We start from the raw sequence: 14631 nt of genomic DNA, 5'->3' as shown, positions 1-14631 counted from the left end.
ACCGGGACCGAAATTACGCCAATCTGCCTGCCCCGAGCCTCCGCAGGAGGGCTCCCGCCTGCCCTTGCAGGGCTCGGGGGCTGAAAGGCTCCGGGGCTCGGGGACTGCAGGGCTCCGGGGCTGCAGGGCTGAAGGGCTCCGGGGATGCAGGGCTGCAGTGCTGCCGGGCTGCAGGGCTGCAGGGCTACCGGGCTCCGGGGCTGCGGGACTGCAGGGCCCTTGGGCTCCGATGCTCCGGGGCTGTAGGGCTCCCGGGCTCCGGGGCTCGGGGATTGCAGGGCTCCCGGGGCTCCAGGGCTCCAGGGCTGCAGGGATCCTGGGCTGCAGGGCTCCCGGGCTGCAGGGCTCCGGGGCTGCAGGGCTCGGGGGCTGCAGGGCTCCGGGGCTCCAGGGCTCATGGGCACCAGGGCTCACAGGCTCCAGGACTGCAGGGCTCCTGGGCTACAGGGCTCCAGGGCTCCAGGGCCCCGGGGCTCCAGGGCTCCGGGGCCGCAGGCCTCAGGGGGACTCTGAAACCACACGCTGGGCCTCAGGTATGGGGGGACGGCCCGGGACCCATGGAGCCCGTCCCGGGTACTTTGCCACGCCGCAGGCTGGAGGAGGGAGCCCTGGACGCCGGGAGGTGTTGCCCGGTCATCGCCCATCTAGTCCCTGGCAGGGAACAGCCAGCCCTGGAAGGGTGTCCGGGCATACCCTTGCCCCTAGTAATCCGGAGGAAGGCTACTCCTCTTTCTGGGAACCCGTGCGTGCCGAGTGACGGAAGGGACCCTGGGCGCCAATGTGCCTGACCTCCTGGAGCCCTGGCTGGGATCCGGGAGGCGAATGTCACCTCATCGGAACTTCCAGGGAAGCCCGGCCATCTGGTCGCCCCATTGGGAAGCTTTGGGTGCGACCAGATGTCTGAGTGGAAAGATGCGACCAGATGGCTGGGACCGACATGACGCCAATCTGCCTGCCCCGAGCCCCAGCGGGAGGGCTCCCGCCTGCCCTTCCGGGGCTCCGGGGCCGCAGGGCTCTGAGGCTCCAGGGCTCCATGGCTTTGAGGCTACAGGGCTCCGGGGGCTGCAGGGCTCCGGGGGCTGCAGGGCTCCGGGGGCTGCAGGGCTCCGGGGCTCCGGGGCTCCAGGGCTCCCGGGCTGCAGGGCTTCGGGGCTGCAGGGCTCGGGGACTGCAGGGCTCTGGGGCTCCTGGGCTCCAGGGCTCGGGGACTGCAGGGCTCCGGGGCTGCAGGGCTGCGGGGCTCCAGGGTTGCAGGGCCCGGGACCCATGGAGCCCGTCCCGGGTACTTTGCCATGCCGTGGGCCGGAGGAGGGAGCCCCGGATGCCTGGGAGGTGTTGCCTGGGAACACAGCCCATCTGGTCCCCAGCAGGGAACCACCAGCCCCAGGAGGGTGTCCGGGCATACCCTTGCCCCTACTAATCCGGAGGAAAATAACCCCCCTTTCTTGTAATCCGTGCCCGCAAGGTGACAGAGGGGACCCAGGGCGCAAACGTGCCTGACCTCCTGGAGCCCTGCCTGGGATCCGGGAGGTGAATGGCTCCTCATCTGGACTTCCAGGGAAGCCCGGCCATCTGGTCGCCCCATAGGAAAGCATTGGGCGCGACCAGATGGCCGAGGCGAGAGGGGCGATCAGATGGCCGGGACCGAAAGGGCTGCCCATCCCGAGGCCTTTGTGGTAGGGCTCCCGCCTGCCCACGCTCCGGGGCTGCATGGGTCCGGGGCTCCGGGCCTGCAGGGCTGCAGGGCCCGAGGCTGCAGGGCTCTGGGGCTGCAGGGCCCCGTGGCTGCGGGGCTCTGGAGTTTCAGGGCCCGGGACCCATGGAGCCCGTCCCGGGTACTTTGCCACGCTGCGGGCCGGAGGAGGGAGCCCCGGACGCCTGGGAGGTGTTGCCCGGGAACACAGGCCATCTGGTCCCCAGCAGGGAACCACCAGCCCCAGGAGGGTGTCCGGGCATAGCCTTGCCCCTAGTAATCCAGAGGAAAATTACCCCCGTTTCTTGTAATCCGTGCACTCGAGGTGAGAGAGGGGACCCAGGGCGCAAACGTGCCCGACCTCCTGGAGCCCTGCCTGGGATATGGGAGGCGAATGGCACCTCATCTGGACTTCCAGGGAAGCCCGGCCATCTAGTTGCCCCATAGGAAAGCATTGGGCGCGACCAGATGGCCGAGGCGAGAGGGGCGGCCAGATGACCGGGACTAAAATGACGCCAATCTGCCTGCCCCGAGCCTCCGCGGGAGGGTTCCCGCCTGCCCCTGCAGGGCTCCGGGGCAGCAGGGCTCCGGGGCTGCAGGGCTGAAGGGCTCCGGGGCTGGGGGCCGCAGGGCCCTGGTGCTCCGATGCTCCGGGGCTTCAGGGCTGCAGGGCTCCGGGGCTACAGGGCTACAGGGCTCCGGGATTCGGGAACTGCAGGGCTCCTGGGGCTCCAGGGCTCCAGGGCTCCAGGGCTGCAGGGCTCCCGGACTGCAGGGCTCCTGGGCTGCAGGGCGCCCGGGCTGCAGGGCTCCGGGGCTGCAGGGCTCTGGGGCTGCAGGGCTCCGGGGCTCCAGGGCTCACGGGCTCCACGGCTCACGGGCTCCAGGACTGCAGGGCTCCTGGGCCGCAGGGCTCCAGGGCTCCAGGGCTCCAGGGCTCCGGGGCCGCAGAACTCAGGGGGGCTCTGAAACCCCAGGCTGGGCCTCAGGCAGGGGGGGACATCCCGGGACCCATGGAGCCCGTCCTGGGTACTTTGCAACGCCGCAGGCTGGAGGAGGGAGCCCCGGATGCCTGGGAGGTGTTGCCTGGTCATCGCCCATCTGGTCCCTGGCAGGGAACCGCCAGCCCCGGAAGGGAGTCCGGGCATACCCTTGCCTCTAGTAATCTGGAGGAAGGCTACCCCTCTTTCTGGGAACCAGTGCGTGCCGAGTGACGGAAGGGACCCAGGGCACCAATGTGCCTGACCTCCTGGAGCCCTGGCTGGGATCTGGGAGGTGAATGTCACCTCATCGGAACATCCAGGGAAGCCCGGCCATCTGGTCGCCCCATTGGGAAGCATTGGGTGCGACCAGATGTCTGAGTGGAAAGATGCGACCAGATGGCCGGGACCGACATGATGACAATCTGCCTGCCCCAAGCCTCAGCGGAAGGGCTCCTGCCTGCCCTTCCGGGGCTCTGGGGCCGCACGGCTCTGAGGCTCCAGGGCTCCAGGGCTCCAGGGCTCAGGGGGTCTGGGGCTCCAGGGCTCCAGGGCTCCGGGGCTCCAGGGCTGCAGGATTCCGGGGCTCTGGGGCTGCAGGGCTCCGGGACTCCAGGGCTCCAGGGCTCGGGGCTGCAGGGCTCCGGGGGCTGCAGGGCTCCGGGGCTCCGGGGCTCCAGGGCTCCCGGGCTGCTGGGCTCCGGGGCTGCAGGGCTCGGGGACTGCAGGGCTCCGGGGCTCCGGGGCTTCAGGGCTCGGGGACTGCAGGGCTCTGGGGCTGCAGGGCTGCGGGCCTCCAGGGTTGCAGGGCCCGGGACCCATGGAGCCCGTCCCGGGTACTTTGCCATGCCGCGGGCCGAAGGAGGGAGCCCCGGATGCCTGGGAGGTGTTGCCTGGGAACACAGCCCATCTGGTCCCCGGCAGGGAACCGCCTGCCCGGGAGGGTGTCCGGGTATACCCTTGCCCCTAGTAATCCGGAGGAAAATGACCCCCCTTTCTTGTAATCCGTGCCCTCAAGGTGACAGAGGGGACCCAGGGCGCAAACGTGCGCAACCTCCTGGAGCCCTACCTGGGATCCGGGAGGCGAATGGCACCTCATCGGGACTTCCAAGGAAGCCCGGCCATCTGGTCGCCCCATAGGAAAGCATTGGGCGCGACCAGATGGCCGAGGCAAGAGGGGCGACCAGATAGTCGGGACCGAAATGACGCCAATCTGCTTGCCCTGAGCCTCCGCGGGAGGGCTCCCGCCTGCCCTTGCAGGGCTCCGGGGCTGCAGTGCTCTGGGGCTCCGGAGCTCGGGGACTTCAGGGCTCCGGGGCTGCAGGGCCCCTGGGCTGCAGGGCTTTGGGGGCTCCAGGGCTCGGGGACTGCAGGGCTCCCTAGGGACAGGTGCGTCCTTTACTGGTCAAAGAGAGAGCGTGGCGCAGAGGTCGTGCCACTAGGGACAGGTGTGTCCTTTTATGGTCAAAGAGAGAGGGTGGTGGAGAGCTCATGTCACTAGGAACAGGCGGGTCTGTTTCTTGTCATTAAAGGGAGAGGGTGGTGTAGAGTTCGTGCCACAAGGGAAAGTCGGCCCTTTCCTGGTCATTAAATACAGAGGGCAGTCCAGAGCTCAGGTTAGGAACAGGTGGGTCTTTTCCTGGCCTTTAAAGAAAGATGGCCATGCAAAGCACGTACCACTAGACACAGGCGAGTCAGTTCCTGGTCATTAAAGAGAGAGGGTGGTCTAATGTTCTTCAACCCTGTTTTTTTTTCTCCTCCCAATATATTTATGCAGGATTCGATTAAAGCATGCCCCATCATGTCACTGTGACAAGAATGCTTTGCGCTTCCGCCGGTCAATCTCCTGTCTGGAAGTCTGGTTTTATTGTCAGTTTCGTCGTATTGGCTTCCAGACCACCTGGTGACCATTTACTGCAAACTGACCTGTCCACGAGATGGCTTCCTCTGATTATTTGGCCTACTCTCTCATAGGTAATTCAAAATCTGAGTAGTCTGCAAGACCTTTAATGGAATTCTTTTTATGTTTTAAGGCTTTTCTTTTTGAGAGAATTGAGGTAAAGTAATTTTACTATTCCCAACAGGTGTGCCTCACCACTGGCACATTTGCCTTATAATAATAAATTAGGACCCAGATCCTGTCTGTAATCATTGCAACCCTTATCCAACATTTCTCTACAGGGTCACAAATGATTTTGACCCTATATCGCCATTCTTGTATCTCATTTAGCCCTGATACAGGTAAAAACAATAGACGATTGCTTATCTCCCAAAGCAGTGCCAATTTAGGGGCTTCTCTCACAGACAATACTTGGACCTTCCTTCTCTTGTCTTCCCATCACCTCTATCTTTAGAAGTTTCATTGTCTCCCATATTCTTGAAAATAAAACAACATTCTAACTATACCCCCAAAGTAATATTGGCTATAGGTCTAACTAGACAACTTTCTGTGATATATCCCTAACCCCAAAACTCAACCCTCCTCCAAATCTTGCCAAACCTAGTTGGGGACCTCCAACCCCTTTATCCAAGCACCACTCACGGTTTTCCACGCTCTGCCACTTACCCCAAAGAATTTGATTCAAACCTGTTTTTGTATAATACTATGTACAATATCCTGTTTTGTATAATAATTTGTGTAATACCCGCAATTACAGTCATCCATAAACACTCCGCTATTGTTACTGCCCACTCAAATCTGAGTTTATACTTCATTTACGCACTGCCCTCATTTTAGCAGTAGATCCCCTCCAGTACTATGAGAGTGATTACTATAGAGAAACTCCTTTGGGGTTCAGTACTCTGGGTGAACTCAGTTCTAGTAGAAAACTTTACTCAAGAACCTACTGCATTTTTCCTTTAGAAATTCCTTGCTCTCCATTTCTAATTATGATCAGTACGTTTTTTTCACTTTAAAATTAGTTTTTTTAGCTCCAAAAATAGCTTATCTCATGCTTTATACACTATCTCATAAATTAGACAATTATATAAGTTGATTAGCACAATTCCAGTGACACTAGTGTGACCACTGTTTATCTTATATATGTGTTGATTATTGCTGTAACCCTGAGGAAGCCCCAAGTCTGTGTGCATTAGAAGGGCGAAACACGTGTTGGCTGTGTAGTGCACCTTTTGCCTCACCTCCAGTGGAAGTCAAGAGGAGCATTTGTTCAGACTAAGTACCATTCTACGTTTCTACAGATGAGCGTTTATGTTACTTAAGCAGGGACAATGTATACATTCATGATAGCTTATGGAGCATAACTTACATAATATACAATATATAACTGGACTAGCTGTTTACTTTGCCTGTTGCTTTGCACCAATGGGAGGAACAATATATAGAAGACAGTATGCTAGTTTTTAATTAGTGTCAGCAGCATCCCTTCATTCCTTTGATTTAGTCATTTCTGGGCTTGAGGGCACAACCCAGGCACAAGTGGGTGCAGCAAAGACCACAGACTACTAAACATAAATAATGGGCTACTACTAGGCAGACTTGGAGTAGAGACATCTTCTCTTTTCCATTAAAGGGGGGAGGGGCTGCAGGTCACCAGACTTAGGCTAACTCCATCTTGGTGTTAAAGGTCAGGGGCACAGACCTGCATTCAATGGTGTGTCTTTCTTTAGATGGTGCAACCTCGGATGGATGATTCTTAAACATAATCAATATTTAGTGGCATTTGGATTAGGATAAAGTGTGTTTGGAGGGTGCTGATTGGTCTAGTGGAGTACATAAATATGGCAGAAAGGGGGTGGGTGATGGAGAAGCAGGAAGGCAAAAAGGTTTAAAAGCTGAGCCCTGAGAAAGGAGATGCCTGATTTGTTTCAAGGCGCTAGAAATGGAGGGAAGGTGTTCAATGAACCAGCGCCTAGGTGTGTTTGTAAAGACTTCAAGAAATGTGTCTAAAAGAAGTAGTAATGTAAAGAAAGGAAAGGAATAAGAGGCTTAACTTACTGGCAGCTGCAGTTGTAGTATCTGGTGAGGTTTGTCCAACTGTGGAGACAAAAAGTTATGATTAGAACATTCAGGGGAGATGGGACAATTTTCCTGGTGGGGGTTGCTATCAGTGTTACATCACTGAAGTACTAGGGATAATCGCAAACCCCAGCATATCAGAAAGCACAATGATAGATAAATGAGCCACGCCTACCAAGCATCAAAGTGGTAATGGTGTGGTATGTAGCTGGCAGTGCATTGTGGGGGCGGGCTGTGGGGGGGCACTGACTGAAAATATATTATTAACGCATTCACCTGTTGTTGGGGCTGTTGTTGTATCCGTTGTTGCTGCTGTTGTGGCTGCAGTTGTGGCTATTGTTGTTATTGCTGTTGTGGCTGCAGTGGTAGCTACTGTTGTTAGTTCTGTAGTGGCAGCTGTAGTGATGGCTGTTGTTGCTGCAGTTGTACCAGCTGTTGTAGCTGCTGTAGTGACAGCAGTTGTTGCTGTTGTATCAGCCGTTGTTGCTGCTGTTGTGGCAGCCGTTGTTGCTGCTGTTGTAGCAGCCGTTGTTGCTGCTGTTGTGGCAGCTGTAGTTTCACCTGTTGTTAGGGCTGTTGTTGTATCTGTTGTTGCTGCTGTTGTGGCTGCAGTTGTGGCTATTGTTGCTATTGTTGTTGTGGCTGCAGTGGTAGCTACTGTTGTTGGTTCTGTAGTGTCAGCTGTAGTGATGGCTGTTGTTGCTGCAGTTGTACCAGCCATTGTAGCTGCTGTAATGGCAGCAGTTTTTGCTGTTGTAGTAGCCATTGTTACTGCTGTTGTAGCAGCCATTGTTGCTGCTGTAGTGGCAGCTGTAGTTTCACCTGTTGTTGGGGCTGTTGTTGTATCTGTTGTTGCTGCTGATGTGGCTGCAGTTGTGGCTATTGTTGGTATTTCTGTTGTGGCTGCAGTGGTAGCTACTGTTGTTGGTTCTGTAGTGGCAGCTGTAGTGATGGCTGTTGTTGCTGCAGTTGTACCAGCTGTTGTAGCTTCTGTAGTAACAGCAGTTGTTGCTGTTGTATCATCCGTTGTTGCTTCTGTTGTAGCAGCCGTTGTTGCTGCTGTCGTAGCAGCAGTTGTTGCTGCTGTAGTGGCAGCTGTAGTTTCACCTGTTGTTGGGGCTGGTGTTGTATCTGTTGTTGCTGCTGTTGTGGCTGTAGTTGTGCCTATTGTTGGTATTGCTATTGTGGCTGCAGTGGTAGCTACTGTTTTTGGTCCTGTAGTGGCAGCTGTAGTGATGGCTGTTGTTGCTGCAGTTGTACCAGCTGTTGTAGCTGCTGTAGTGACAGCAGTTGTTGCTGTTGTATCAGCTGTTGTTGCTGCTGTTGTACCAACGGTTGGTGCTGCTGTAGTGTCAGCTGTAGTGGTGGCTGTTGTTGCTGCAGTTGTTACTGCTGTTGTGGCAGCTGGTGTTGGTGTTGCTAATGCACAAAAATAAGACAATTTTTGGAGGTTATTTCCATCAAGTATTAAAGTTAATTCCATTTTTAAAGGAAAAACCACCAGCATGCATAAACACAGCCCGAGTGGCAACAGGCTGGATGTGAGCTGAAATGGGCAAAGCACCAAGCAGAACGAGGGGACATGATGATACAAGATGGACAGCATACAAGTAAAATTATAAGAGACATCTAGCTGCATGGTCTGAGGGGACAGCAGCCAGCCGAGAGAGCATAGGCAGCAGGTAGGAGCTGCTCAGAAGCAGTAAGTAAAGATGACAGAGGGAGCACAACCGGCCTGCTGAAGCAGTGACATCTAAAGGGAACCCTAACGTCTTTAAATAACCCAGTTACCAGAAGGGAGCATAGTTGCTTATAGGGACTGGAGCCAGCTGAAGGAAGAACAACCAGCAGAGTATCACTGAGGTAACAGCAGTGAGCAGAGATGTCCAGATGGAACAGAGCCTGCTGCAAGGCACAGAATCAGCAGGCAGAGCATCTAGCATCTGGGAGCATAGCCAGTATGATGGAGCAGACACAAATTTAGGCTCATGAATAGCAAGTTTGATCAAAGCCACTAACATGTTGTACAGCCAGGAAAAGAGAGCACAGCCACAGCAGAATATAGCATGAGAGGGTGTACAGCAGCAGGGAGCACAGCCAATAAACAAGAACAGAACCACAGCCATCTGACTAGAGCACAACAAATAGAGCACAATAGGTTAGGCAGCAGAAGGGAGCGCAGCCAAGGAGATAGAACTGAACCACCGCCTTCTGACTGGGGCACAGAAGGCTAGAGAACAAGCAGCCAGAGGGGGTGGGCAGACGAAGAGAGCATAGCCAACCAAGGTTACCAGGGGTACCCGACTGGACCACTACCATCTGGCAGGAGCAAATCTAAGTGAAGAGAGCACCACCAGCAATATGACCCTTGCAGCAGGAGAGAGCAAAGGTGTCAAGCTAGACAAGAGCCAACTAAAGGGAGCATTTCTCAGCAGCTAGCATTACACCGTATATCAAGCAGAGACAGCAGTAAGATGTCTGTACACTAAACTGACTTGCAAAGAGAGATTCCTTTGCACTGACTCAAGTGTCTATTTTAGGTCTAGTTTGCTGAAGATAGGCTGCTCTGTCCAAATATAAAGCTACTAGTGACGCAGCCCCCCTACAATCACCACTAAGGGCTGGTGAGTCCAGTCCTGGACATTAGATATAGAGAGAGGGTGTCAGAAAGGTCTAGCTTCTGGTGTTTACATAGCTCCTTGTCACCAGGCAGTGCCCTGGTCATTAGTCGATAAGGAGATGCTGAGATATATATGTCACTAGGGTCAAGCTGGTCCAGTGCTTTACTGGCCCTTAGACTGAGAGGAAGTCGATAGCTCCTGGCCACTGGTTGCAGGAGATTTTATTATTCGTGATCCTTAAAAGTAGGGTTATATAGCCCCAGGTTTCTAGGATTTGCATGGTCTTTACCTGGTTGTTGGAAATGGAGGGATTACAGGGCTCCAGGCTAGAGACAGGTGGGGCCCTTACTGTCCTTCAAAGAGATAGCGCAGTGCAGAGGTTGTGCCGCTGGTGTCAGGTACATCCTTTACCGGTCAAAGAGAGAGGGGGTACAGAGCTCGTGCCCCTAGGGACTGGTGTGTCCTTTACTGGTCAAAGAGAGAGGGTGGTGCAGAGCTTGTGCCCCTAAGGACAGATGCGTCCTTTACTGGTCAAAGAGAGAAGGTGGTGCAGAGGTCGTGCCACTAGGGACAGGTGTGTCCTTTACTGGTCAAACGGAGAGGGTGGTGCAGAGGTCGTGCCACTAGGGACAGGTGTGTCCTTTACTGGTCAAAGAGAGAGGGTGGTGCAGAGGTCGTGCCACTAGGGACAGGTGTGTCCTTTTATGGTCAAAGAGAGAGGGTGGTGCAGAGGTCGTGCCACTAGGGATGGGTGTGTCCTTTACTGGTCAAAGAGAGAGGGTGGTGCAGAGCTTGTGCCCCTAGGGACAGATGCGTCCTTTACTGGTCAAAGAGAGAAGGTGGTGCAGAGGTCGTGCCACTAGGGACAGGTGTGTCCTTTACTGGTCAAAGAGAGAGGGTGGTGCAGAGGTCGTGCCACTAGGGACAGGTGTGTCCTTTACTGGTCAAAGAGAGAGGGTGGTGCAGAGGTCGTGCCACTAGAGACAGGTGTGTCCTTTTATGGTCAAAGAGAGAGGGTGGTGCAGAGGTCGTGCCACTAGGGACAGGTGTGTCCTTTACTGGTCAAAGAGAGAGGGTGATGCAGAGGTCTTGCCACTAGGGACAGGTGCGTCCTTTACTGGTCAAAGAGAGAGGGTGGTGCAGAGGTCGTGCCACTAGGGACAGGTGTGTCCTTTTATGGTCAAAGAGAGAGGGAAGTGGAGAGCTTATGTCACTAGGAACAGGCGGGTCTGTTTCATGTCATTAAAAGGAGAGGGTGGTGCAGAGTTCGTGCCACAAGGGAAAGTCGGTCCTTTCCTGGTCATTAAATACAGAGGGCAGTCCAGAGCTCAGGTTAGGAACAGGTGGCTCTTTTCCTGGTCTTTAAAGAAGATGTGCAAAGCACGTACCACTAGACACAGGCGAGTCAGTTCCTGGTCATTAAAGAGAGAGGGTGGTCTAGTGTTCTTCAACCCTGTTTTTCTTTCTCCCCCCAATATGTTTATGCAGGAGTCGATTACAGCATGCCCCATCATGTCACCATGACAAGAATGCTTTGCGCTTCCGCCAGTCAATCTCCTGTCTGGAAGTCTGGTTTTATTGTCAGTTTCGTCGTATTGGCTTCCAGACCACCTGGTGACCATTTACTGCAAACTGACCTGTCCACGAGATGGCTTCCTTTGATTATTTTGGCCTACTCTCTTATAGGTAATTCAAAATCTGAGTAGTCAGTAAAGACCTTTAATGGAATTCTTTTCATGTTTTAAGGCTTTTCTTTTTGAGAGAATTGAGGTAAAGTAATTTTACTATTCCAAACAGGTGTGCCTCACCACTGGCACATCTGCCTTATAATAATAAATTAGGACCCAGATCCTGTCTGTAATCACTGCAACCCTTATCCAACATTTCTCTACAGGGTCACAAATGATTTTTACCCTATATCACCATTCTTGTATCTCATTTAGCCCTGATACAGGTAAAAACAATAGACGATTGCTTATCTCCCAAAGCAGTGCAAATTTAGAGGCTTCTCTCACAGACAATACTTGGACCTTCCTTCTCTTGCCTTCCCATCACCTCTATCTTTAGAAGTTTCATTGTCTCCCATATTCTTGAAAATAAAACAACATTCTAACTATACCCCCAAAGTAATATTGGCTATAGGTCTAACTAGACAACTTTCTGTGATATATCCCTAACCCCAAAACTCAACCCTCCTCCAAATCTTGTCAAACCTAGTTGGGGACCTCCAACCCCTTTATCCAAGCACCACTCACGGTTTTCCACGCTCTGCCACTTACCCCAATGAATTTGATTCAAACCTGTTTTTGTATAATACTTTGTACAATATCCTGTTTTGTATAATAATTTGTGTAATACCAGCAGTTACAGTCGTCCATAAACCCTCCGCTATTGTTACTGCCCACTGAAATCTGAGTTTGTACTTCATTTACGCACTGCCCTCATTTTAGCAGTAGATCCCCTCCAGTACTATGAGAGGGATTACTATAGAGAAACTCCTTCTGGCTTCAGTACTCTGGGGGAACTCAGTTCTAGTAGAAAACTTTACTCAAGAATCTACTGCATTTTTCCTTTAGAAATTCCTTGCTCTCCATTTCTAATTATGATCAGTAAGTTTTTTCACTTAAAACATTTTTTTTTCAGCTCCAAAAATAGCTTATCTCATGCTTTATGCACTATCTCATAAATGAGACAATTATATAAGTCGATTAGCACAATTCCAGTGACACTAGTGTGACCATTGTTTCTCTTATATATTTGTTGATTATTGCTGTAACCCTGAGGAAGCCCCAAGTCTGTGTGAATTAGAAGGGCGAAAAACGTGTTGGCTGTGTAGTGCACCTTTTGCCTCACCTCCAGTGGAAGTCAAGAGGAGCATTTGTTCAGACTAAGTACCATTCTACTTTTCTACAGATGAGCGTTTATGTTACTTAAGCAGGGACAATGTATACATTCATGATAGCTTAAGGTGCATAACTTACATAATATACAATATATAACTGGACTAGAAGTTTACTTTGCCTGTTGCTTTGCACCAATGAGAAGAACTATATATAGAAGACATTATGCTAGTTTATAATTAGTGTCAGCAGCATCCCTTCATTCCTTTGATCTAGTCATTTCTGGGCTTGAGGGCACAACCCAGGCACAAGTGGGTGCAGCAAAGACCACAGAATACTAAACATAAAGAATGGGCTACTACTAGGCAGACTTGGAGTAGAGACATCTTCTCTTTTCCATTAAAGGGGGAGGGGCTGCAGGTCACCAGGCTTAGGCTAATTCCATCTTGGTGTTAAAGGTCAGGGGCACAGACCTGCATTCAATGGTGTGTCTTTCTTTAGATGGTGCAACCTCGGATGGATGATTCTTAAACATAATAAATATTTAGTGGCATTTGGATTAGGATAAAGTGTGTTTGGAGGGTGCTGATTGGTTTAGTGGAGTACATAAATATGACAGCAAGGGGGTGGGTGATGGAGGAGCAGGAAGATAAAAGGGTCTAAAAGCTGAGCCCTGAGAAAGGAGATGCCTGATTTGTTTCAAGGCGCTTGATATGGAGGGAAGGTGTTCAATGAACCAGCGCCTAGTTGTGTTTGTAAAGACTTCAAGAAATGTGTCTAAAAGAAGTAGAAATGTAAAGAAATGAAAGTCATAAGAGGCTTAACTTACTGGCAGCTGCAGTTGTGGTATCTGGTGAGGTTTGTCCAACTGTGGAGACAAAAAGTTATGATTAGAACATTCAGGGGAGCTGGAAAAATTTTCAGCAGCAAAGTGGTAATGGTGTGGTATGTAGCTGGCAGTGCATTGTGGGGGCGGGCTGTGGGGGGACACTGACTGAAAATATATTATTAACACATTGCGAGGCAGCACACTGGCATTTACAGACAGCACATTTTCCATTGAAATGGCCACTACAATTCCATAGGCATACAGTTGTACTGGTAAAACTATACAGCGTACCCACGATACTGTGTGGAAATTGGGTCTCAGCAAATTTTTACCCTGTGCCCATGACCAAGGAAATGACCAACGAAAAGTGTGCTAATTTGTTTGAATCCTAATCAAATATTTGTTTGTGTCATACATCAGCATTACAAAATCTGTGCTTCTTTAGTCCTTTGCGAAATGCTGATATATTTTGAAATATTTGTACAGTTAATTTACAGATATTTAACTTGTGTTGTTTTAAAATAATGGCATCCTGCAGCCTTTCCTTTCACAGTCCCTGTACCCCAGCAATGTTGACACATACTTGACTTTACAATATTATCTCAGATTGCAGTCAGAGAAAGAGAAGTAAAAAAATGATCTCCATTTTGAATGAATAAGCACCATTTTGTGAGAAGGCAGGGCCTGACATTTGCCTTCTAGCTTGAAATGCACAGTAAATGTGACAAGATTCAAACAATATCTAAAGATATTTGTATTGCTCACTCATCTTTTGAAATCCCACATTGTGTATTTTGGGGATGCTGCGACACCCCCCCTGTACCCCTACTTCTAGCGCCTACGAGAGCATTACATCTGTGTAGGTGGACTCAAACCTCTGACCAGAGAGAGCAGATGTGCAGGCACAAACCGAATCCAACAAAACTCCTAATGTGAACAAAATAGAGGCCAAAGGGCTATGGTAAGATGAGTAGTTTGAAGAAATTATAAGATAAAAATATCCTTTAATAGCGGAATCTGACTCACCGGTATTGTGCTTCACTTTTTGTGCTTAGCACGTCCCTCACAAAAAACGTTTCAGAAAATACCATCAGGAGACCGGTTCATGCAGGAAATATCTCTCGGCAAGACATGTTCTAGGCGAACCCATCTCCAGCTGGAATTGCACATTATCCATGCATGCCTAAAAAAGTTACCTGAAATCACAGAGATTGGGGAATTCCATGAGCTTTGCCCTGGCTTCTTAGGTCCTTCTATGGCTTGGCTCTTTGCACAAGAGAGGCTGAGAGCATTAGAGGTGGAGGAAGCCTCAGCTGCAGTCTGTAAAGAGGACTCCACGTGAATCTGTATTACCAGTCCCTATTTATTGTAAGTTCGTGCTCCATCACTCTACGAGAGGGTGACAAGGCACCCCTTGAGTGAACCCCCTCTCGTGTCAGTCCCAGCGAATGACCTGTCAACATTCCGGAACGTACAGCTGGTGACAATAACAGATGGAAGATGCACAGTGCTCGTAGAGGCGGCAAGAAACAGGAGGAGGGCAGCCCGGGGTCGCCGCAGTCCAGGTAAGTTGTTTTTCTTTACTTTGATGTCATTTATAAATATTTGTTTATATCGGGGTGGAGGCGGGTGCTAGCCAGCTCCGCTCAGCCATGGAGTGTGCAGAGATTTGCCTTCTCCGCAGAACTC

The sequence above is a fragment of the Lissotriton vulgaris genome, chromosome 6 (genome assembly GCF_964263255.1).
Source record: "Lissotriton vulgaris chromosome 6, aLisVul1.2, whole genome shotgun sequence".
In the NCBI taxonomy this organism is placed as follows: Eukaryota; Metazoa; Chordata; class Amphibia; order Caudata; family Salamandridae; genus Lissotriton; species Lissotriton vulgaris.
This window is presented reverse-complemented; position numbering follows the sequence as displayed.